General features: G+C 39.1%; 1 protein-coding gene across 1 annotated transcript in view; it reads left to right on the plus strand.

Moving 5' to 3' along the window:
• The window catches only part of ST6GALNAC3 (ST6 N-acetylgalactosaminide alpha-2,6-sialyltransferase 3), a 228416-nt gene that overhangs the window by 60735 nt on the left and 144349 nt on the right, over positions 1–23332 (plus strand). The window lies entirely within an intron of this gene.

Genomic DNA, 23332 nt, shown 5'->3' on the forward strand with positions numbered 1-23332 from the left:
GGTGTTACCGTTATTCACAGCCTTTAATTCAAAGATGTTGCAATAAGGAAGTGATACCATCAGCTGAAATAGCATTTTGCTTATTCCCTCCTTAGAAGTGTCGTTGACCTGTGGGGAAACAATGGGATGACCAGGCAGTTGCAATACAACATACTCAAAGGCCAGAGTAGTAAAACATATTACTAAATGTCAGTGAATACATTTAGGCATTGGGATTCAGAAAAGGTACCTTGTTTTCAAGACCCAGATTGAAGAGAACAGAAAGCAGCACACAGATCTATGGCAGAGACATAGATCAATGGAGGACACTTTTAAAAAATGTATAGGTCTTAAAATGTCTTTTGGAGGACTGGGAGAGTTAGTAATTAAATTTGCATTGAATGGTTGTAAAATATACACAATTAAGGGAGTGTCTTCAGCCCCCAGGTGATTAGGATTCAGGAACTGGAACAGGTACAAATGCAGGGCCATTATCCTATCACCAGCAGTGTGAGCAGAACAGCTATTCCTGTGCATGGTGTCCTTGCGTCAGCGCAGAGCTAGCGGAAGGAAATTACCAGCTACAAAGCTGGAGTACCTTTCCATTTTACTGAAATCTCCCACAGGATTATATTCTGCCTCCTAAGGGATGAGCCAGGGATTATGAATATGAGACAGTTCTATTCATTAAACTATAGCAAAAATAGTATTCCATTCTTTTTCATTCAATAAAGGACTTATTCTGTATATTTTTTGATGCCCAAATCATGCTATGTGCAAAGTTAAAACCTAGTAGCAGTCAAAGAGTTTATACGATGATAGAGCTTGACCCAGTGGGTAAGAATAGCTCCACCAGGAGAAGGAGAATGAGGTTTTCAAACTACTCGTTGTAGTATTAATTTTTTTTTTCTCCAGTGTAGGAGGATGAACAGTTTATTTGTTAGGTGGTGAACTAAGCCTTGGTATTTAAATGAGGTCCAGAGTCTCTCAAAATTTGACAGAGGAACAGCCAAATTTCTGAGTTTGGTGTGATTTCAGTATCAATAGTGCAACATCCTAGTTAGAGAGACTAACTTTCAACAATGCTGCTGCTTCATTAGTAGAAAAGTTTCCATTTTTGCGGAAGTGAATGTCAGCCAAACTCTGTTGGTCAAGGTTTAAATGTTATCTCAACTTCTAAATCTACTTCTTTCTTAGAAGCTGGCACGACGTTTATGAATCTTTCTTAAAGTCAAAAGTTTTCTTCTTGATTTTTTTCAAGGAGCACACTTGAATAGGAACAGATGGCACCTGATACTTTCAAACTTTTTAGCTGTGGCTCCTTCTGTGTTTTGAGCATGTAGCTTTGCAATTTCGATATTATATAGATTATATCTGTTACCTCAGGATCTGCTGCCTGACCACACTGTCTTAACCACTGTGTGAATTTGTGCAAAGATACGGTTGCTCCTTTGAAGTTAAAAAGTTTATTGTTATACATTGCTATCTGTTTCAGCAGAATGGCAAAATCATATGTCATATAACACATAGGTGAACATTTAATTTGTTTTGATTTATGCTGTTTTCACATCTTTTGTAATCTTTTCTCAATTTAATTTTACCTTCACTGTCTAAATTCATGCAGCTCAGTAACAGTTGTGCCTGTAGTAAATGGCTGAGTTAAAAGGCGGTATTAATGCTTGGGCAACTCACAGGGGTATATGCACATGTTCTTCTATTTGGATTGCATTAAATGAGTTTTCAGAACCATATGGCAACGTACCTTAACTATTCTTTCTGAAATAGTCTAACTGTTGCAGCCTTCTGTTCTAATTAGTTACATCTTCTGAGCTTTACCAATTCACTGGAAAAACTGCACGCTTAGTATTGCTTAAATTTTACACAAATGCCTTTTGTTCTTGTGGGTGTATTTTAGTACTGTGCATGTGAAATGCAGATAACTTCTTAGTTACTTGCTTCACTTTTAATATCTCCCCAGACAATACATCATTATTTTGAAAGGGTTTCCATTGTTTATTACAGTCAAAAGTATGTCTGCTAAATTGTTGTGATTTGATAGGTTGTAGATGTTATAAAAATATGCTTCCTTTGAGACTGGAGGAAGAGTTTATTGCAGAACTACAGTGAAATATATTTGGTGTGTCCATTCCACCCCCCTGGGGGCCGGAGGTAGTGGAACACAGTCTTTCAAATGGGAGTGTGCTAGCCCATCATTTTCAGATGTTTGAATGTTCTCCTGGAATACATTCTTCCTAAAGGACTTGGTGTTACATAAAGGAATTGACCATTTATTTAACTACTTTTTAAAGGTAGTCAAATCATTCTTACAACACAAGTAAGGAATCATGAGCTTTTGTGAAACTTTCTTTTGCTCTTACATCTTTTCTCTTGCAATGGCAAACAGCGGCATGTTCTAGACCATTTAGCTGTACTGCTTTATGCACTTTTCACTAGTAACTGTGTAAGAATGGTTTGGTTTGTACTATTCAGTCTGTTAAAGGTGGAACTCTGTCTGCATCATAAGTAAATTTGAACTTGCTCTTAAATGACAGTATCAAATTTAATGTTATTATCCAAAACAGTTCAGAAAACGAAAGAGCACTAAAAGTTGGTAGGCATGAGCATATGAGCATTGCTAACTTTTTTTAGAAATGACTAGGCTCTTTGTGTTTGTGTGTAGAAAAGAAGAAAATACCTACCATAGGACCTTTTCATCAGTAAAAAAGGAAACTTTATTCTTTTGTTCCCAAAGGCACTGTGCAAGTATAATAATCTAAACTGTAATATCAAATCAATCACGTTTACATTTCAAAAGCATCCTTCATAAAAATGCCCCAGAGGGCTGTATACAGCTAATAAACCCACAAATAAAATAAAATATTTAACAAGCTATATCAAGCACAGGTAAGCTATGCATGTTTTGTAAGCCTGACCTTAAAAACGGACAGCAAATGAGAATTTTTCAAAGAAAATTTTAAAAAGAAAAATTCCAATGTCTACAGCTAGGCACCAAAGAATACAAGTACACAGTGCAAGGAATCCATAATATCTTCTCATGGATCAGAGGTGAAAGCCACTGAGGCTAAACAGAGATATCATCTTGAACAAAAGAGAAAAATGGTCATATGGGCGTGAAACACCACAACACTACAATGAAGAACAATTGTTTTGCAGGGAAAGTAGAGGGGCCTTCTTAACTGTTTGTTTGATATAGGAATAAAGTTAAAGGATCAGACACTCAGAATTGAAACACTTCCTTAAAATTAAATTTATTCCTAGATTACCACAACTGGGTTACATTTCCAGTTATGCTTTGAAAATAAATGAACAAAGTTTTGAGACTTATCTTTGAAAAAGGTGAAGACAGGTGGCCTTGGATGGCCTTTGAGCCAAGGACATTTTAAGCTGGCTTTTGCCATAAACGCTTCTATGCTATCGCTTTTCTTTAGCATCAGAAAGGTTCCATTTAAAAGGTTTAAAACAGGGCAGACCCACACACTCAAGGGTAATGTTACTGTCTCTCCTTAGCTTCTTCAGAGTCTTTCAGGTTGCTCTCCAGGCAACTTTATTCAAATATTAATTTTTTTAAGTTTTAATGTAGTATTTTTGTCCTGTATTTTTGCTGCTATATATTGTTTTGAATTGGACTAAAACTATCATTACCAATGGGGAAACAATAGTTGCCCTTCATCTAGGAAAACGGTTATGAAACAGAGATGCTCTTTTACAGAACAGATGGCAGAGTGATAGCAGCTTCCACTTCAAACATGAGCAAGCACAGGGTGCATGTGGACAGAAGGTTTCATTGCATATGATTTTATGAAGACTTGAATATATGGGCGAGAGAAGGTACAGAGAGTATTACAGCATTGAGAGGGTTGTATTTAAAGCATCGGATGGAGTCACAAAATCCTTGGCAGTCTAGTGCAGAGGAAAAGCCAAAAAATCCTTCTGGATTGAATGTCAGCTAGAAAGAAGTTTGGCACTGTGTAAGGAAAGAAAATACCTCATTTTACCTTAATTTCTGTTGCATTCAAGACAAATTGTTTTTTTTGTTGTTGTTGTTTTGGTTTTCTTTTTTTCCCTTCTTTTTGTTAGCAGAAAATTGCATGAGATGCTTGGTTCTATCATAAATATCCTAATAAAAATAAAGCTATATATTAAAACAAACCTAATATAGCCTAATAAAAATAAATTGCAGGACTCTTGAGTTGGCTAATTAATTCTGTCAAAAAGGATTATAAAAAATATGAGTTCTGTGAATTTGCTCTGATGTCTCAGGGTTGCTGTAAGCAAAAATCTTACACTTTCTCCATGGAAGCATTTTGTTTCCTTGTAGTCAGTAATGTATTTATGTAAAAGCCCTAGTAGTCTCCTCTGACTTGTGCTGGGCCATGATAAGCCCTGAACTTGGCTGCTGTATGCACCGGGTGCCACTGGACATTGCTTTATGGTGGCCAATGTTGAACAGCTACTGCCCCGCTAATGGAAGTCTGAGCGCTTTGCTTTTGACCTTATGCAGACATTAAAACACCTTTGCGTTGACTCATTTGTCTTATGGACATATTGTTATCTAAGCCTCTTAATGAATCTCTTTGTCCTAGAAACAATCAGAACAGACACCAACAGACTATCTGAAGTGAGTTTCTTAATGAGTAAAAAGTCATTCTATCAGTAGTGGAATTCATACAACCTGGTTACCTCTGGATAGGGATCTTACAGAATCACAGAATCATTTAGGTTGGAAAAGACCTTTAAGATCATTGAGTCCAACCATTAACCTAGCACTGCCCAGTCCGCTAAACCATGTCTTTAAGCAGTGCATCTATGTGTGTTTTAAACACTTTGAGGGATGGTGATTCCACCACCTCCCTGGGCAACCTGTTCCAATGCTTGACCACTCTTTCAGTGAAGAAATTTTTCCTGGTATCCAATGTAAACCTCCCTGGTGTAACTTGAGGCTGTTTCCTTTTGTCATATCACTGATAACAATCCCAGATAACAATCTGGGAGAAGAGACTGACCCTCACCTGCCCACAACCTCCTTTCAGGGAGCTGTAGAGAGCAGTAAGGTCCCCTGTGAGCTTCCTCCTCTCCAGGCCAAACAACCCCAGTTCCCTGAGCTGCTCCTCACAAGACTTGTGCTCCAGATCCTTAACCAGCTGTTGCCCTTCTCTGGACACACTCCAGCACCTCAGCGTCCTTCTTGTAATAACAGACCCAAAACTGAACACAGTATTCGAGGTGCAGCCTCACCAGTGTGCAATGCAGGTGGATGATCACTTCCCTAGTTCTGCTGGCCACACTGTTTCTGATAGAAGCCAGGATGCTATCTGGCCTTCTCAGCCACCTGGGCACACTGCTGGTTCATGTTTAGCCGGCTGCTGACCACCACCTCCAGGTCCTTTCCCACCGGGCAGTTTCCAGCTGCTCTTCCCCAGGCCTGTAGCGCTGGTGGGGCTGGTGTGACCCCAGTGCAGGACCCGGCACTTCTCCTTGAACCTTATACAATTGGACCTGGCCCATCAGTCCAGCCTGCCCAGATCCCCCTAAAGCCCTGTCATTTATGTCATTGTGTGCTTCCCTCCCTCCTTCCACCTCACAATATCTTTTTTTTTCTGGCTGCTTCTCCTCAGCCTTTATGAAATGGCATCTTCTTGCAGTACCTCTGATTTTTTTTTCCTTTTCGTTGTCTCTTTTCCTTCATAGCAGGGCTCTCTCAAATCAGAGCTATGACAGATTCTGAGCTACGGGAGCCCCAGGTAGCTGGCTAGTCTGTATGTATTGGTACAGACCAGAGTGCAGTAAGTGTGGATAACTTTTGAGTATACACTGTGAAGCAGATTTTCACCAAACTTGTAAGGAATTGTGATTATTGTACATGGTGAATGGACAGGCAGGTTATAGTAATCTGTGACTTCTTTTCTTAGAACAGCAAGCTAAAAATAACAAAGGAGAGTGAAGATGCTGGAAAAATAATGGGATGCTGCTCACCACTTCTAGTGGCTCATCAGCTGAGTTTCATGTGTTAGTGTGGACTCAATCAGTTCCTATTTGTTTCATGCAAGTATGAAGTGCATTCTGTACTAGTCAAGACTGTGGTGACAGACCTGGTTTTGTAACTGATAGTTTCATAGAAAGGGCAGGGCTAGGTAGGACTCATCAGTTTTCTTTGTATTTAGGCAACCAGGTCAAATGTGAATACAAAAACACACCTGCTAATTGGCCAAGTAATTATTGTCCTCTCTGAGTATCCCTTCCTTCTTCCCTCTGCGTGCATGTATTTCCTTGTCTGTTTTCTGATGGTATCCTAAATTCATACTTTGGCTTCCTTGCTCCTCAAGCTAACTTCCAACCTAGTTTGCTTTTTAACTTTTTTTTTAATTATTATTATTTGCATGTGTGTGTGCAAATTCACAATAGGCATTACCAGTGAATCTGTGTCTCCCCCTTCTGAAGACTGTTTCCTTTGTATCATGACTTTGCCTCAAGGAATTCTCACCCTCTACACGTATGTCACTGCTGTCAACTCAAACACAGACTATTAGCAGCAGGGAGCTTTTTACCCTGGAGTGCTCTTTTGGTGTCCCACAGCATTCTAAACAACAGCAACCTGTAGTTTGCCTGTCCGTGTTTGGCTCTGTGGTATATGAAATGTTAAGGCCCATTAAGTTTTTGCAGCAATTGAAATCTTTGCTGGAAGTGCTCTCGAGTATTTTAAGCAATATAAGGTTGAGTATAAATAGAGTGGCATTTTGAAGTTTTGTTTCACTTAAACTCTCATCTCAGTTCAATTACGGTGAAACTGTAGCAAAACATTTCATCTAATTGTTAAATAGTTCAGAGGCAGAGCTTGGTTTTAGATGAGATTTGCACAATATGACAGCTCATAAAACAGCCTTACTTCACTCTACTTACTGTAGACTTCACTGGCATTCTTCCTGTGGTTTGTACAAAATTCAGTAACTGGTTTTGAAACAATTGATTACAACCAATTGATCAGATGTTATCTTCCACAAAAGACTAATATTTCTGTTTGAAAATAGTAAGAATACAAAAAACAGCTGAAACATAGTTTTTTCTTCAATTTATCTTGCCTTATAGGAATAGTATAGCCTTTCCCACTTCCTTGAAGTTTCTGTCTCTTAGTTTTAAAACAACAATGAAGAAAAGCAGTGTTGTAAAGTTGGAAGGGACACTTACCCGAGTCAACTCATTTAACGGTGACATCTTCAGAGTCAGTTTCCTGTGCTCGCTTCACGTTTGTGTAGATGAAGTGCTTCCATAGAAGAAAAATACTCACTATCAATTGATAAAGTAATTCAGCCATGAGAGTTCCTGGTTGGGAGTTGCAAGGCTACAAAATTGGCAGTGAGTTGGTCTTTGGCTTCTGAAATTGTTGAGTTTGCTTACTTGCTAGATGCCTTTTTTTAATGACAAACTCAAGCCTTTGTGAGGAAGAGCTTTGCTAGGTATGGTCTGAAATATGTGCACATTTTAATACCGTGTTTTACCTTTTGCTTGAATTACTCTGTTTATGCGCATTAACTTGACACTTGCATCTAAATACTTCAGAACTCTGTGGAAAATATGATCAAGTGGATGGTGAAAAATCAAGGTACATAGATTTGGCTCAAACCCTGTCCTTGTTTGATACTTCCCTTCTCCAATAGGCTTTTATTGAAGACAAGAAACAGAAGGGAAAATACTTGCACTGTGTGCATCCTTGACAAAGGTTGAAGGGAAGAAATGTAAACTGAAAATATATATGTTTTAAGGGTATGGAAACATATCCTTGTTTTTTCAATAAGGGATGCATTTGAAGTAATTTACTCTTATCTCAAGCAATGTGAAGTAAGTGAAAGGGAAATGAAAGGATATTCATTTCACAACTTGTTATCTTTTATGTTCTAACGATATCCAACGGTTTCTCTGAACAGTTGAAGTGTTAAGTGGTTCAGAAGTCTTTCTTGCTCTCTATTTGCTAGGTAGGTATAATTTGAGTATTTATGAGATGGAAATTATCCTGCATGATAGATTTTTACCCTCCTTTTTACTGTTTATTTACAAGTCAATAGTGTTACTATAAAGCCAGCAATTCTTGGCCTTGGAAAATATAAACGGTATTTTAAATTTTTGTCTTCCTGCTGATAAACAACTGGGTGATAGTTCCAAGCAAATTTATAAAAAGACACTGTTTGAATTCAGTTATTTCAGACTCTGGGCCAAATTAAGTTCCAGTGAAGTGGATAGAGTTTTGGCAGAAGTGTGCAGGGTCCATGATGGTTCTGGTGTGTGCAGTTACTCTGAATGTGGTATAGATGGGCTCCATGCAGAAACTTAGGAGCAGTTCATGATTCCAGATTAGCATTCAGATTCAAACAGTCACTGCTTTGGTCTGAATTCAAGCCACAGAGGTTGAGAAACTGGGGACCCAGGATCCCTTATGCATCTTCCATTTGGGATTGTTTGGATTCTGCTAATAATAGCAGTGCAGGGGCAGATACTCGTGTTTCTTGCCATTCTCAGTGTGGAGTATGAGACTAGCAGGTAGAGTAGAGCTATGGGCTGGCCTACAGAGTTTATCTTGCATTTAAATGCAGATCAGTTTCTAATTTTTACGCGGTTTAACTTTAGGAAATTTATTACTTGTCTTTTGGCTGCTCCATTTCCTGAGATGCTGGAAAAAAGGTAACCTCTGCTATATAGTTTCAGTTTAAAAGAATCATGTGTCTACAAATACTGATTCTGGCTGTCCTGGGAAGGGTGCATGGGAATGATTATTGTGAATAAATCCAGCATAGACAGTGCAGAATGCTGAAACAGGGCTTATGGAAGCTATAACTAGGCTGTAGGAGAGCCTGTGCAAATTGGAGTATGTTGATAACATACTAGCTTTTGCTATGAGGGCAGCTTATGACAGTGCATCTTTAAGGTATCTCAATGGCTTTGAAATTTCTAATCCCAGTCTGCTTGCTGCAGTTTAGTGCTATGTCAGGTTCAGCAACACCCAAAGACCGCTAACAGGAGCTTTTAGGCATAGTGGTGAACAGTTACTGACATGTTAGTGGGACTTCTGTATCAAAGGTGTGCAATCTAGTCCCAATTCTATTTAAATCACAAGATAGGAAACTTAGTGATGTGGAGAAGAGTAGGGTTTGCAGGAACAGAGATGGCCTTCCTTATCAGCAGATCAGATGAGTCATCTGTGGGATTTACTATGATAGTGTCATTAATACCATTTAGTATGAGAAGTCGGTGCAGATATGTCTGTTTAAAGAAAAAAAAAAAAGGCTGTTCCACCAACAGTGTGTTTCTCAGCTTTTTTTATTATTATTATTTTTTTCTTTCCTTTTCTCATCCTGGACTCAGTCTGGTGAATCTGATGCTGGTCCAAGAATACAAAATCTGTGCATAGCAAGGGAGGGTTCAAACAGCTGCAGTTTTCAGTATGTCTACAGGATTTTAAATACAACAAATGGTGCTGCATGGCTGCATGCCTTTATGTTGTACTGCCACATATGCATTATATTCTCTTGATTTTTTAGCTTTCACTAGCAAATGAAACAGGGTGCTAGTATGCCTAGCCCATAGTGCATGACACACAATTTGCTTTTTTTTTTAGTTTTCTTTAGTTTTCAGAAGCTTAGGCAGAAATCATTGTCTTGATGGTCTGAACTGCTGTTTCTATAGAGTATCTCCAGAACTGGAAACTGAGAAAATCCCGTGACCCATCAACAAAAAAAATGACCTGAAAATTTCTTTGGTGGCAATAGAGGCTGTGTTCTGAAAATAACAGAATGGAAGTACGATCCTTGTACTTGGGTAGTAATGACCTTTAAAGGAATGCTGAGTCACTTTATAGAGATCCTCTTTATAGGCTATGAAAATGACATGGCAATTCATCCTCATCTTGATTCAACACATTTTAATTTACCAAAGACAATTCAGTACTTTGTTCACGCCCAGCGTAAGCATGCACAGGAGACACTGCATAGGAACTAGTCCCCCACTGAGGAACAAACAATCCCAGCAAGTAATACTCATGCCTGACATCACACCTTCCTGCCAGATATAAGATGCTTCAACTGTGCTTTCGCTAACGTTAAGTGCTGTGGCATTAAAAGAAACTCTAATGCTTGTAGCTTGTCTTTCAGACAGCTGATGACAGCAAAAAAGGCCAAGTTTATTTAATGTGTCTCTTGACAAATAATAAATCAGTTTGAGGTCTCACCCAGAAGTCTAGTAAAGCTCCTTTCCTTGGTGCCTTTGGAAGCAGAAATTCCCCATTCATAAGCATGGAGAAGAAAATTTATGACTGCAATACATGCCTTTTAATTTCAAAAACGCCTGAACAACAATATAAAGGGCAGTGAGACAATATTCTCCTCTTCCTTGAAGTCAGTAGCAGCAAGTTCATCCAACTGTGTTTTCTATTCCTTTAGAAAGAAATATCCCACTGATAAGTGGATCCCCAAATATCCAGTACAGGCCAAGCATCTCCTGTCAGATCAGCCACCTGTCCCAGTAAGGCTTTCTTGCTCTTGCCTCAAGTTCTGGCACCTGAAGCAAATTAGTGATACAGGTGGCAAATAAGTGAGGTCTCCTTCACTTTCACTCAGGTCCTGACTGCTTGGAAATGGTCATTCTACTCCGGTGGGCACTTGCTAGCCCCTAGGACACATGCAGTCCTGGTGATACAGTGAGTTCTTGAAAGGATTAGGAGACCAGTTGGATGAAGCTCAGTAACAGCAGCATTTCCACCTTTTACCCAGTGAAGCACACAAATGCGCTCATTTTCCCTCTGAAATGTCTTACAGCAAGACTGCATGATGTGCACACACAACTGTTTCCCTAGGGAGGACGTGAGACACAAGGGGCTGCAAGTAATGTTGGTTGTATCTGTTAATGTGCTTCACAAGAGTATTTATTTACTGAAATGATCACGTTAGGAGAATGTGTGAGGAGCAGGGCAAAGGCATGGCTTTTGTGTCACCTTTTCTCTGGACTAACTGGAGGGAACCTGATGGCTTATGGAGAATGCTGGGAATGTAAAAGCAGTGTCCTTGCTCTTAAGCCAGTAAGTTTAGATCTAGGACATGTTGTAGTAGCTGAGAAGCAGAGCTAGTGACTATAAATAGGTTGATACTTCGCTTAGTAACTGTGTTTTTAGACCAAACAGCTGAAGGAACTAAGATTTAAACCTGGTTCCTTCTGCATGGCAATATCTAACAATAAACCAACTCTACAATATTCTGAAATTCAGTAACCTTAAACAAAAGCTAAGTATATACCTTTTGAGAGACTAGGCAGAAAGAAAAAAAGGCCTTGACAGGAGAAAAATAAGTAAAAAAGCAAAAATAAGACACAAGAGAATAAATCCAGAAAGCATGAAACAAAAGCAAAACCAAATCCACTAATAAGAGAATTGTCAGACAGGAAAAGAAAAAGAGAACAAACAGAGAGCAAGACAGAAGTAATGAGACAGGGGGGAAATCGGATTCAAAATGAAATCTGGTAATAAAAGAACTGTCAAGTATAAAACGAGCCACTGTATGACAGAGAAGAAAGAGCCAAGGAGACAGAGCAAGGCAATCTTTGAAGAATTAAACTAACCAGATGTGGCCTCCAAAGGTAATTTGAAGAAAAGTTGATACTACTCCTGATTTCTAATGAAAAGCAAACTCTAAGAAGTATGGGGTTTTTTATGCTCTAAGGAAAGAGGTGGTTTGGGGTTTTTTTAGTAAGAAAGTATGCAAGACAAATCAGTGGTGTTTGTATTATTTTTACAACACGACAGTTTTGTAGCTACGGCTGTGCTGAAAACAGTTAAACTAATAAACTGTAATAGATCTTGTGGTTTGTGTGCTGAATTGGGTGTGCTCAGCCATCCACCCTTACCTGGATTACTTAAATATCTGCATTAGTTTCCCTCATTTCAAAATACAGATTTATTTTTTTTTTCTAAAACTTATATATGCACATCCCTAAGACTGGAATGGAACAGAATTAAAAACATTCGTAAAGGCTTTGGTTGCAGGAAGCATTTTTTACCTTGCCAAACAGTATAAATAGTTTGAAATGTAGTTAAGATCTTGACAGTGGAAGCTACTGAAAGAATCTGAGCTTTTCTCTAAAGAGAAAGGTGAAGAGAAATCAGTGGATGAAGTGGACCATTTTACACAGGCAGAAAAAACTCATTGACTTCAAGGGATCTAGGATTTGAAGGACAGACTGCTGTTTTAATAGGCTAGCTCAAGAAGCCCAGAAGTCCACTTAAAATGTTTGTAATGTTGGGATTCTCAAAACTCCTTATGTCCAAAGGGTATTATACAATAAAAAACTAAATGCATGTATTGGACGTGCAGTTTCTGGATATGTACTGCCTGCTTCACAACCACTCCTTACTTACTAGCAGCAATGTTATTGGTGATTGCCTGTGGAAGGAACAGCTTAATGGCTGTGGAAACTCACCACGTCTTTACTTAATGAGTTTTGGATCAGATCCTAAAATGGATTGAGCTGAGATGTTATCAGCATTTTCATTCTTGAATCTTAGAGTGCTTTCTCTCCACTCAAGAGATCTGAGGATATTTACAGAAGATACTTATACATTGTAGTTTCTTTTGTTTGTACAAAATACAAAGCTTTTTCTTCCCATTTTGGGCAAACATTAATTCTGGTCTGTGCTGATTTGTCAGTGGTACTTACCAGCACTTTAGCCAAACAGTCCCTTCCTTGATGTGTAGTGTTTCACATGACAACTGCTTATTATCTTGTTCCTTTTTCTTAGCTCTAAGGCTAAAACTTCTCAAGTAGAAATAAAAATGAATATTAACAAAGAATATACATATTTCCTCATGTGCAAGAATATAGATATTTGCATAAAGGATTGCTATTTCTCAGATATGAATTTTGGAGGGAAATATCAGAAATAAAACCTGAATCACTAATATAAACAAACTGAGCAGGCAGTCATGGACTGAATGTGAGGTCAAGACTGCTGCAGAAAGAACTCAACCCATGCTTTCCCGGGTACTTCAGCGACTCTTAAAGGAAGCTCTTTAGGGTTCTAGTGATGTTAAAAATAAGTTTATTCATTTTATCTACTTCTAGTCTTGAGGATAACATAGAAGGATGTACTGGCTCTGTGGACATAACTTGATTTATTTTTTTCTTCTTCTTTTCCTATTTTTTTTTTCTTTAGAAGAAACTAATGCATTTTCTGTGTATGTGGATACTGAATGTTTACACTGGGACATGCTTGAAACAGTATTTCTAGTTACACTATATAGCTATGTGGAAGTTACTAGGAAGGTGACATTTGGAGAAGTCTTTGGAGAACGCTCAGGGTGACAGTAGGGAATGAATAATAGAAGTGGTGCTTGCAGAGAGTTTTGTGAGATTTGTCATGTTCTTACTTACTGTGTTCGATGCACTTAAAGTACTAAGTTACCTCAAGGTACCTTAAAATTAGCCACAATTGTAAATTACTTTGCCTGGACGGTTGTTGTTTTTGTGGGTTTTTTTTTTTTGTTTGTTTGTTTTTTTTTTGTGGGGGGGAGGTGGAAGAAGGGAGAGGGAGTGTTCAGAATATTTGTTCAGACAGCTGGAGAGAAAAATTCAGAAATACAGGTTGAAAATATGATTCCATTAGGTAAATGATTGGGTTTGGAAATATTTTCTTGGTCCTACTTGCAGTTACAAATGATGTTTGTCTACAGTATAGTCTTCAAGTGAAAGTTTGTTTAACAGCTCTTGAAAATGAGCTTGAAAATGAGAAATTTGGTTTCCACACTAAAGGTCTGTATCTTAGAAAATTCCTCAGATGAAATGCACGTCATATTTGGAGATGAGGTTAATAATTTATATAACTGTATTGGAATTAAGCTACCTAGGGTTTCATGTGCTTATAAGGCAACTGCATGCAGAATGATGCCTTAAGGTTTAAACTTTTGATGGTGGCAATAAATAATGTAGAAAATTCAAATGCTGAATGCAGAAGAGACTTCAGTCGGGCAGAGCCTTGCTGAGACTGCTTTTCACACTGCTCTGTTCATATTCTTTCCACTGTTGTTCCTAAAACTAGGTGGCCTCCTCTTGAGAATTTTATCGTGGGCCATATGTACACTTTGGTGCAGTTTAAAAATGAATACTCAACTTGAAGGCAAAATGAAAATGCGGGAGGATGGAACCCTACCAGGGTCAGATGAACCTCAGTGCATTTCACTGAACAATTTCTACCCTAATTTATCATGTAAATGATAACATAATAGTGAAACTCACATGGGATTTGAATTCAATAGGGCAAGAGTAGAACTACACAATTGTTGCATTTAGTTTTTATTTGTTTTAAGGAGGGAGCTGTTTTATTAGATTTTTATGCAGCAAATAACACAGATGCTTTAATAAGTAGTCCAGCTAGAAAGGCCTATAAAAATGTTAAAAGAAAGGTGCAAAGACAGGAATTCTAAAGCCAAAACATCAAGCAGTGACCAAGCTGGTGAGCTGTGAAACCTTTAACCCTCTAGCTTTTTGGGCTTCCTTTATAATGGAGCCATTATAACCTCTGTCTACCTGTAAGCCATTACTGTTAGCAACAAGAACTGGGCTCAAAGCCTGGAGCTTCTATGTAGAAATACAAAATAAAATTATTTTGTGTTCCTAATGAGTAACCTGGGAAAAATTTGAGCTTGCATGATGGGTGATATTTCCCCACTCACACACAGAGGCTTTGGTAGCACAGTTTCTGACTTTTTAATAAGTACATTTCTTAAGAACCCCTTTACTCTGTATCTGCAGAGATAAAACTGTTGGCTAGGGTTTAGAAAACACTGTAACAAACTGGGTCATTGGATAGGTAGCATCAGGAGACAGGCACTTATAGGAATGTAGAAGCCAGACACCCCTTCCCTGGTGTCTGACTCTAGTCAGTGCGCTTCTCAGGGGACATAAGGTCTTTTATCTGTCATCATGTGGGCAAGCCTCTGGGGAAGCCCTGTACTTCTGTGCAGGACTTAAAAAGGCATGCTACAAGTGTACCAAACCACTTTGTTTGGGATGGGGGATGCATGAACAGGTGGTCAATTAACTACCTCCTCAGCACAGCTGCATGCATGGTTGCTAACTGTTAGGAGAAATATTTTGTCTTAGAAAGAAAAATCACACAATTGTAATGAGAGAAAATGTTAACCAGATTGAAGTTGCTGAATGGCGTCTCTTCCCAGGCTGATGTGACAAAACATAACTGTCTGCAAGCAGAAAACAGAGTGTTGGTGTGTTTCAGTGGTGGTGCAATGCTGTTCTCTCTGAAAGGTCCTCAAGATTCTCATAAGACACACTGGGGCTGTACTAGCATAGTGTTGAGCAAGGTTCTGTCTGCTCCGTAGAATGGACAAAGTGCTTGCTAAAATCTGCAATTCACTCAATTCATGGGTACGTTCCTATCAAAGTCTGTTCTTTCAGTCTACCTTTAACACATGCTGCATAGGAAGGAGACCATTCTGCCATGCCAGGGACCTGAGGCAGATGGATCCCTCTGATCCTTCGGGGGTGTGCGTTTGTGGTTTTGGGTAACACACAAATGACTGGACATAGAGGCAAGGCTGCAGATCACTTGTGTTGCTGCTCCAGTGAGGCTATAGTTTCACTGTTCACATACAGTTACGTCTCATACAGTGAATACAGTTATGGTTAAATGCTGATGATGATCCAGTTAACAGTTAATGTTACTTGCTTGTGTATTTTATCGTCAAAAGGTCAAAGTTTAACTCTTTGTGACTCTCTAAAAATGCTCTGACCTAAAAGCGTTCTAAAAATGCTTTTCATTTGTTGAAAAGGTTCAAAGCACAGCTGGCCAATTTTCTACTAATGTTAATACATTTTTTTCTGTCATTGAAATTTGCTGTAAGGGAAACAACAGAAATGTTGGGAGTGGCCTACTGTGTGTTGCTCATTTAGATAATGTCAAATTGGTAAGTGTCATTTCTGTTGAAATACAAACTCGTTTACCTTTTGCATTTCTTTGTGAACAGTTATTATAGCTGTTTGGTTATTTTGGGTACCAACTTAAATATATTTATCTCCTGGTTCTTATAACACGATGTACTACAAACCAAAAAACAATAGACAGAAAAGGCTAAACCACAAAGATCTGACCTTTCAAAAATTGACCTATAGGGTATAGCTGACTGCAGCTGCTGTGGAATATTCAGTTTTGCAAGTGCTATGGTTATGGAAGGACTAATGGCTTTCATTTGGTGAGAGAAGGTTTTCTGTTCTATCTGAAGAGTGATAATGGTAGAAAAGCTGAGGGACAAATTCTAGGCACTTCATAGCAATACGCTATTTGACTATAAAAAGAAAATAAAAAATAAAAGCTAGTCATCTTAGTTTGAATAGGATTCTGTGCAGAAGTTAGTTGTAGCAGAAACTATTTTGAACTTGCCAAAATAGAAGCAAACTCCCGGGCTGTATTGCTGGGAAAAGTATGTAGCTGGTATTTTATCATCTACAATCAAAAGCAGCAAAGGCTAAAAAGATGCCTTGGTGGTTAGTGGTTTCATTGGAGCTCTGTATTTGAGTTGAAGCATTTTTTGATTTTTCAAGACCCAAAAGAAGATCTAGACTTGCAACAAGGTTGCTATTCCATTCAGTGAAGGTAGGCTTACTGAACGACAGCACTCAAAGATCAGTGCAGCCTTTTAAACAGATAATGATGTTGCCGATGAGACCATTTTTAGAGCCTTAAAGCTGTTGCTAAACAATGGAAAGTGTGCCACCGAGTTCAAGCATTATAGTCTACTCCTGTGAAATTGCTATATACAGAGCATGGGCCGATCGATGAAGCTGTTGCATTTCTTCCCGAGGGAAAGAACTCTCCAGAGACAAGCCATTGAGAATGAAACTAAACGCTAGTTAAATGAGAGGTGTGAGAGTTGGAATTAAAGTAGGCTCTTCAGACAGATATCTGATGCAATGGCAGAAAAAGGAGGATTGCAGACAACCAGTTTTATGCATATTCCAAGAATGCTGCCAGTGGAAATGTTTTTAGGGTTCTGTGTGAAGAGGGAGCGTGTGGGAAACCTGAAAAGACAGCGGAGGGATACACCTGAGACAAACACTGGCAGGCAAACTCCAGCACTCCCAAGTTATGTGCTATCCAGCGAAACTGGAAAATTCATGGAAGCAAAGTTACTACAGCAGTGGTAACTGAGTTATACTCTGAGTTATGTTTCTTATTTACCTCTCAAGTGATAAACCCAAACTAGCTATGCATGTTGGCATAACGTTCCCTCACCACAGTAAATACCCAAGTGCAGTGAGATGTTAGAATCCAGATGTGCTGTTTCTTGAGTCGGTGGCTAGGCAGTGATTTTGCCTGTTGATATATCGTTTCGAAAACGTGGAGTCACTGGAAATAGAATGTTGGCTTGCTAACCTTGCCTTGTGTTGGATATTATTGATGAAACAGGAAGGGCTGCTTATTAACTAGGAATAAAATCTTAAAGCAGAAGACTTATTTTTTCAGTTTGAAGAAGGCTGTCTGAGGTCCAGAGTGGTACATATTTTGAAGGCATGTAATTGTCAGTGTTTCTAGTTAGATGTTACAAGATACCCCTGTACATCTTTACAAGTCCACAGTGCGCCTGCAAATTGACAGTCTCCTCTGTGTTTGTCCATTCTGTGGTCAGTGTATTTGGTAAAAACTCTTCAAAATATTAAGGGATAGCTGCAGCTGAGTAGCTTGGATCATGGAAATGCTATACTTGATTTTTTTTCTGTTTATGAATTCCTTTGGTATAGTGAAATACCATTGGCTTATTTGTAGATTTAGATGCCTCACCCCTTGAATCCACTCTAAATGTAACTGAGTCCAGTTATTCTAGTTAGGCTCTGAACAGCAGGATGCAATGACCACAATGACACTGCATTACCCAGCTAGTACAATTGTGGTGGGTTGACCTTGGTGGGATGCCAGGTGTCCACCGAAGTCACTCCATCACTGCCTTCAGCAGGACAAGGGAGAGAAAATTTAATGAAAAGCTCGTGAATTGAGATAAGGACAGGGATAGCACTCACCAATTACCGTCACGGGCAGACTCAGCTTGGGGAAATTGGTTTAATTTATTACCATTCAAATCAGAGCAAGATAATGAAAAATAAAAGCAAATCTTAAAACACCTTTCCCTGACCCCTCCCTTTTTCCCGGGCTTAACTTTACTCCTGATTTTCTTCACCTCCTCGCCCCACAGTTGTGCAGGGTGACAGGGAATGGGAGCTGTGGTCAGTTTATCACGTTGTCTCTGCCAGTTCTTCTTCCTTAGGGTAAGGACTCTTCACACTTTTCCCCTCCTTCAGCGTGGGGTCCCTCCCATTTGAGACAGTCCTCCATGGGCTTCTCCAGCATAAGTCCTTCCCATGGGCTGCAGTTCTTCATGCACTGCTCCAGCAAGGGTCCCTTTCACAGAGTGCAGTTCTTCAGGAATGGACTGGGGCAGTGTGGATCCCCCTTGGGGTCATGGTGGGATCTGCCCCACCGTGAATCTCCATGGGCTGAGGGGCACAGCCTGCCTCACCGTGGGCTTCACCATGGACTGCCAGGGAATCTCTGCTCTTGTGCCTGGAGCACCTCCTACCCCTCCTTCTTCCCTGACTGCTGTCTTGCTCTCATATATTCTCAGTCCTCTCTCTGGCTGCAGGTTGTTTGCAGTTTTTTCCCTTTCTTAAATAAGTTATCCCAGAGTGCTACCACTGTTGCTGATGGGCTTGGCCTTGGCCAGCGTCAGGTCCACCTTGGAGCCAGCTGGCATTGGCTCCATTGAACGCGGGGGAAGTTTCTAGCAGCTTCTCACAGATGCCACCCCTATAGCCTCTCCACTACCAAAACCTTGCCATGCAAACCTGATACAACAGCATAATGTAAAGATATTGCAAAGTGATTACTAGACTAGACCCTCAGTTCTATAGCCTTCCAGGCATCTCAGTTAAATCACTTGTAGTTCAGTATTATTTCTGCCTGGTTTTTCCCCTTTTGCTTTCCCATATTTTCAGTTTTTTATCACTGTCAAAATCTGACATTTGCTTACATGTACACTCAGAATCACCAGGGCAGAAATATTCAACAAGCTGAGTGTAGAACACATTTCAGCATCACAGCAGAGGCATGGATGCTGGGATAATTGAAGTTGAAGTGCGAGTACAGAATTCTTTCTCTACCTCAAAAAAACCCCCAACCAAACCCCCCCCCCACAATAAATCTCTTTTAGTGAATTTTATTGGAAATTATTGACTGCTATGTAGGCTGAAAGCCTGATTCAGTGTTCTTTGGTGAGAAAATTACAGCATGTTATCTCACCATCTGTGATACTCATGTGGGCTCTTCAGAGGAATGGCACAGTTGCTACCAATCAAACTGTGTTGTCAAGCAGACCTCTGCACTATCAGAAGACTGTGTTTACAGGACAAATAGACAAAAATTATATAATTTATTACTCTCCCCTTTTCATTCCTAAGATACTTGGGTCCTTGATTTACTGCTGTCCAGGAAGGCAGGTTTGCTAAATTCATGTGTGTAAAACACTTGAGGTGCACATTCTGTACCATACTCTCACAAAATACTTTCACTCAGTGATGCCTTCCAGCAGTTGTACAAATCAGAAATGTAAGTCTGTAGCTTGCAATCCTTTAAGACAGCTTTCTCAGTCTTCTGCACTGAGGTATAATCAGACAGCATTTCCAGAACATGCCAAATCAACTGGGAGCAGAAATTTTCCTACATATTAAATGGACTTTTTCAAGATGTTATTGTTAAAATCTTAAACCAAAACATTAATTGAACAATATCAGATTCTTGCATGCCTCTATCTCTTTTCCTTTCTTATTACTGAACAATGGAAATGTTTCTCAAGTCAGCTAGCCAAAGCCTTGGAATGCAGAACAGTTGTCTCTAGTGAATCTTCTCTGTTTTTCTTTCGTTAATTAAATATTCAACATTGTAGCATCCTCATTTCTCACTTGTTTGAACTGGATCAGCTTCCATTCTCAGAACATTTCAATGCATCAATTCATTGTAATCACATTGCTGCCTTGAGGATGTATTTAAGCATATCCCTGGGAATAGAAGCTGTGTACATCTATGCACATGCATTGTATATCCCCAGATTTCAGGACTCTTCTTTTTTCTTTTGTTCACCTCCACCCTGTCCCTGGCTTTTTGTACACGCCTCCCATGCACCCAAATCTCATGTAATGTATTTTGCCCTTCATCTCTAGTGAGATGCCAGAATAGCATGATTGTCTAATGATGTATTTTTGTCTATTTATCAGTTTATAACTTTTACAATTTATATAAAAGATAACACAGTCCAATAAAGATCAGTGACTTATTAATGATCTAGTATATGCATCTTTCTGCCTCTCATTTAGTTAATGGGATTTTTGAAACTTAATTCTTGCTTAATCTTGAACAGCATTCTTTTTACCCTTATGAAAATCAGAAATAGTTCATTTGACATGAATTGTAATACATCAAGTTAGCTGGTGTGTATGAAGAGAAAATCGGGCTCTGTCAGTGCAGTGTGGTTGTGGAACTATTTGTCTTACTTGACTTAACAAATATTTGCATTTTCCAACTTTGTGGCGTTAAAGCACCTTCTGAAGTAGATTCGAGGTATGCATGTATAATGGAAAGTAGGGTTCTTCTAACTTCGGCTAATTGTGTCTGATGAGATACTGAGAGAGTTTTAGAATTCCTTTGCAAGATAGATGATATTTGATTAAGCAAGTTTTACTCCATGAGTGATGATCTAATGTGCCCCTTATCCCTCTTGTACACTCCTGCTCACCTTCTCTCTCGCTGTACTCATGGCATGCAAGATGGCAAACTATCTGTCAAGTCTGGAGATGCGTGCATACGCTGGTCAGCCAGCAAAATGTCAAGCAAAATGTTGAATAACTGAGTTGTGCCTATATGACCTCAAGTGTGGGTGCTGATCTGACCCAGCTGCTGGTTTTTCTCTTGGGATTTTATAGTTACGTCTGAGATAAGAAATCAGCCTAACACACTCTGATTTTGTCAAAAATCGCAAATGCATACCTAAGGTACTAGGGGCAGAAAGAAGGGATATGAGACATATAAATCAAATGCAAGTTATTAACCAAAAAATACCCACCCCAAAACCAACCGAAAAAAAATAATCACCCAAACCCTCAAAGTTAGCATGTTTTCAGTAGTGAGTTCTTATATTAAAGGTGTTTATTTCCTGTAGATCTTACTTTTCATGTAACAGTGAAATAGTTAATGTTTATATACTTCCAACAAATGGAATTAAAATTGTTTAACATGAACTCATTTTTTTCAGCAATTCAAGAAAAAATCCTTTTCGGCTTGGAAGGATTAAATTCCATCTTCATTGCTTTAAAGTGTTTTTCTGTCCATTCTTAGTATAGTTACAAGCATGAATTCCTGCATGGCCCTGAATTTGTTATAGAATGTACTAAAGCCAGCATGGATCTAGAATTAGAGTATTCCAACCTACTTTAATATGTAAGTTTCTAAGGGCTTTTGCTGTTACAATGTACTTAAGCAATACAAAAAAAGTTATTCAACACTCAGTAAATTGGATCCTGTCTTACCGTTCCTAAGAAATGAAGACTGCCAAGAAATGCTCATAAAGGCTTGTGAAGAACAGGTAGTGCATTGACATACTTTCTTGTCCTCAAGTTTGTAGATAAATGAGAAAAATCCATACTTGAAATGTTGTTCAGTCTGTCTTTACTTATAATTTATTTTAAAATTGTGATGTGCAAGAACCACAAGGAAGTAACTAGAACAGTCACTTTCTGAGTTTTATTGGAAATAACGCTTATACAGCCATGGTACTTATCTGCCTGTTCACCTGTCTGTCCAGTCCTCTTCTTCAAGTAACTTCTGCACTTCCTGATCATCTCAGAGCTACTTATGTTCCTAAAAGTTCTGTGAACCTTAGTGACCATATAGAAGAGGAGGATCCACAGTAAGGTCCCAGGTGAGGAAAAGGCAGGCAAAGCTGAGCTGTAATACACACTCTGCTTGGCAGCAGCTGCCAGCTAGTCACACATATATAATTTGTTAATAACTACGGTGTATGCTGTCTCTGGCCTGGGGAGAGTTTCTTAGAGGACATAGTTTCAGTGTTTCCATTATTCATGGAACATCTTGTAATGCTAAATGATATACAAGCAGTGGGAAGAGAGAAAACCCATCTCTGTTTGATCATAAACTGCAGAAACCCCCGGGGATTAATGAGTGTAATATTGCTTCATGCTATTGCCCAGGCCCAATGACAAACAGAATGTCCACAGCTAGATGCAGATGAGAAATCATCCATCTGTACTCTGACTATCTTTGGTCTGACATTACAATTAAGTAATTGCAAAGGGTGGGTGGTATATGTGTGCACACACGTGCACATGCATACATGGATATCTTAGCTCTGGTAGTTGTTTCTCTAATTTACAATCCGCATTGAAAATTGAGAGGACATCTTACTTCCATTAGTAATGTTAGCATTGCAGTTATATTCTGAACAAGGGCACTGTTTATAGTAATACAAGATCTTTCCCATGAGACTCTCCTGTTTAAATATCCTCCTTTTGTTTGAAATAAAAGACACTTTAAGTTTCATTTTTCTTTTACTTCTGCCTCCTTCAGATGTTAAAGAATAAGGTATCCTATTAATTCTGCTCATAGGAATTCGTTCTGCTCTCATAGGACCATAAGTGCAGCTTAAACTGTGATGTGTTGCAGGGGGGGGGGCTATCCTCCTTTGTTCTCTGTCACAGTGTGCCAAACCGTTCTACTACCAGAAAATGAAACATTATGACTACAATACTTTTATCACACTAAAAGACCGGCCAGGAAACCAGTGCATCAGGAAGAAACAAGATCAGAATAAGGGCCTGTTGTTTTGCAGCAGCAGTGTGCTGCTATCCAACACCTTTTAGGTCTCGTTTCCAGCTCTCCTACCACTTCTGCTTCTGCTGAAAGATGACTTGGGGAACAAATCTGTATGGTCAGCGCTGGATGATCAAAGCAGGAGAAAATCAAAGAAAAAGCAATGAGGATGTGAGTTTAAAAGAAAAGGATGGAAAGGGGGAGGTGTGGATAATGAGTTTCTTAACCTCAGCTGCAAGCCACAGTTTCAAATTTCTTTATACTGAACAGTCAAAGCGGGCTGTCAGCAATATGTTGCTTTTACTGGAACAGTCTCTAGTGAGCTAGGATGTCTTTCAGAAGTCAGGAGAAATGTTCTTGTTCTTTTGACAAATTTAAGATCACATTCTGTAGTGGCCACTTATAGCACCTGCACAT

Source organism: Falco rusticolus, chromosome 11 (assembly GCF_015220075.1).
Source record: "Falco rusticolus isolate bFalRus1 chromosome 11, bFalRus1.pri, whole genome shotgun sequence".
In the NCBI taxonomy this organism is placed as follows: domain Eukaryota; kingdom Metazoa; phylum Chordata; class Aves; order Falconiformes; family Falconidae; genus Falco; species Falco rusticolus.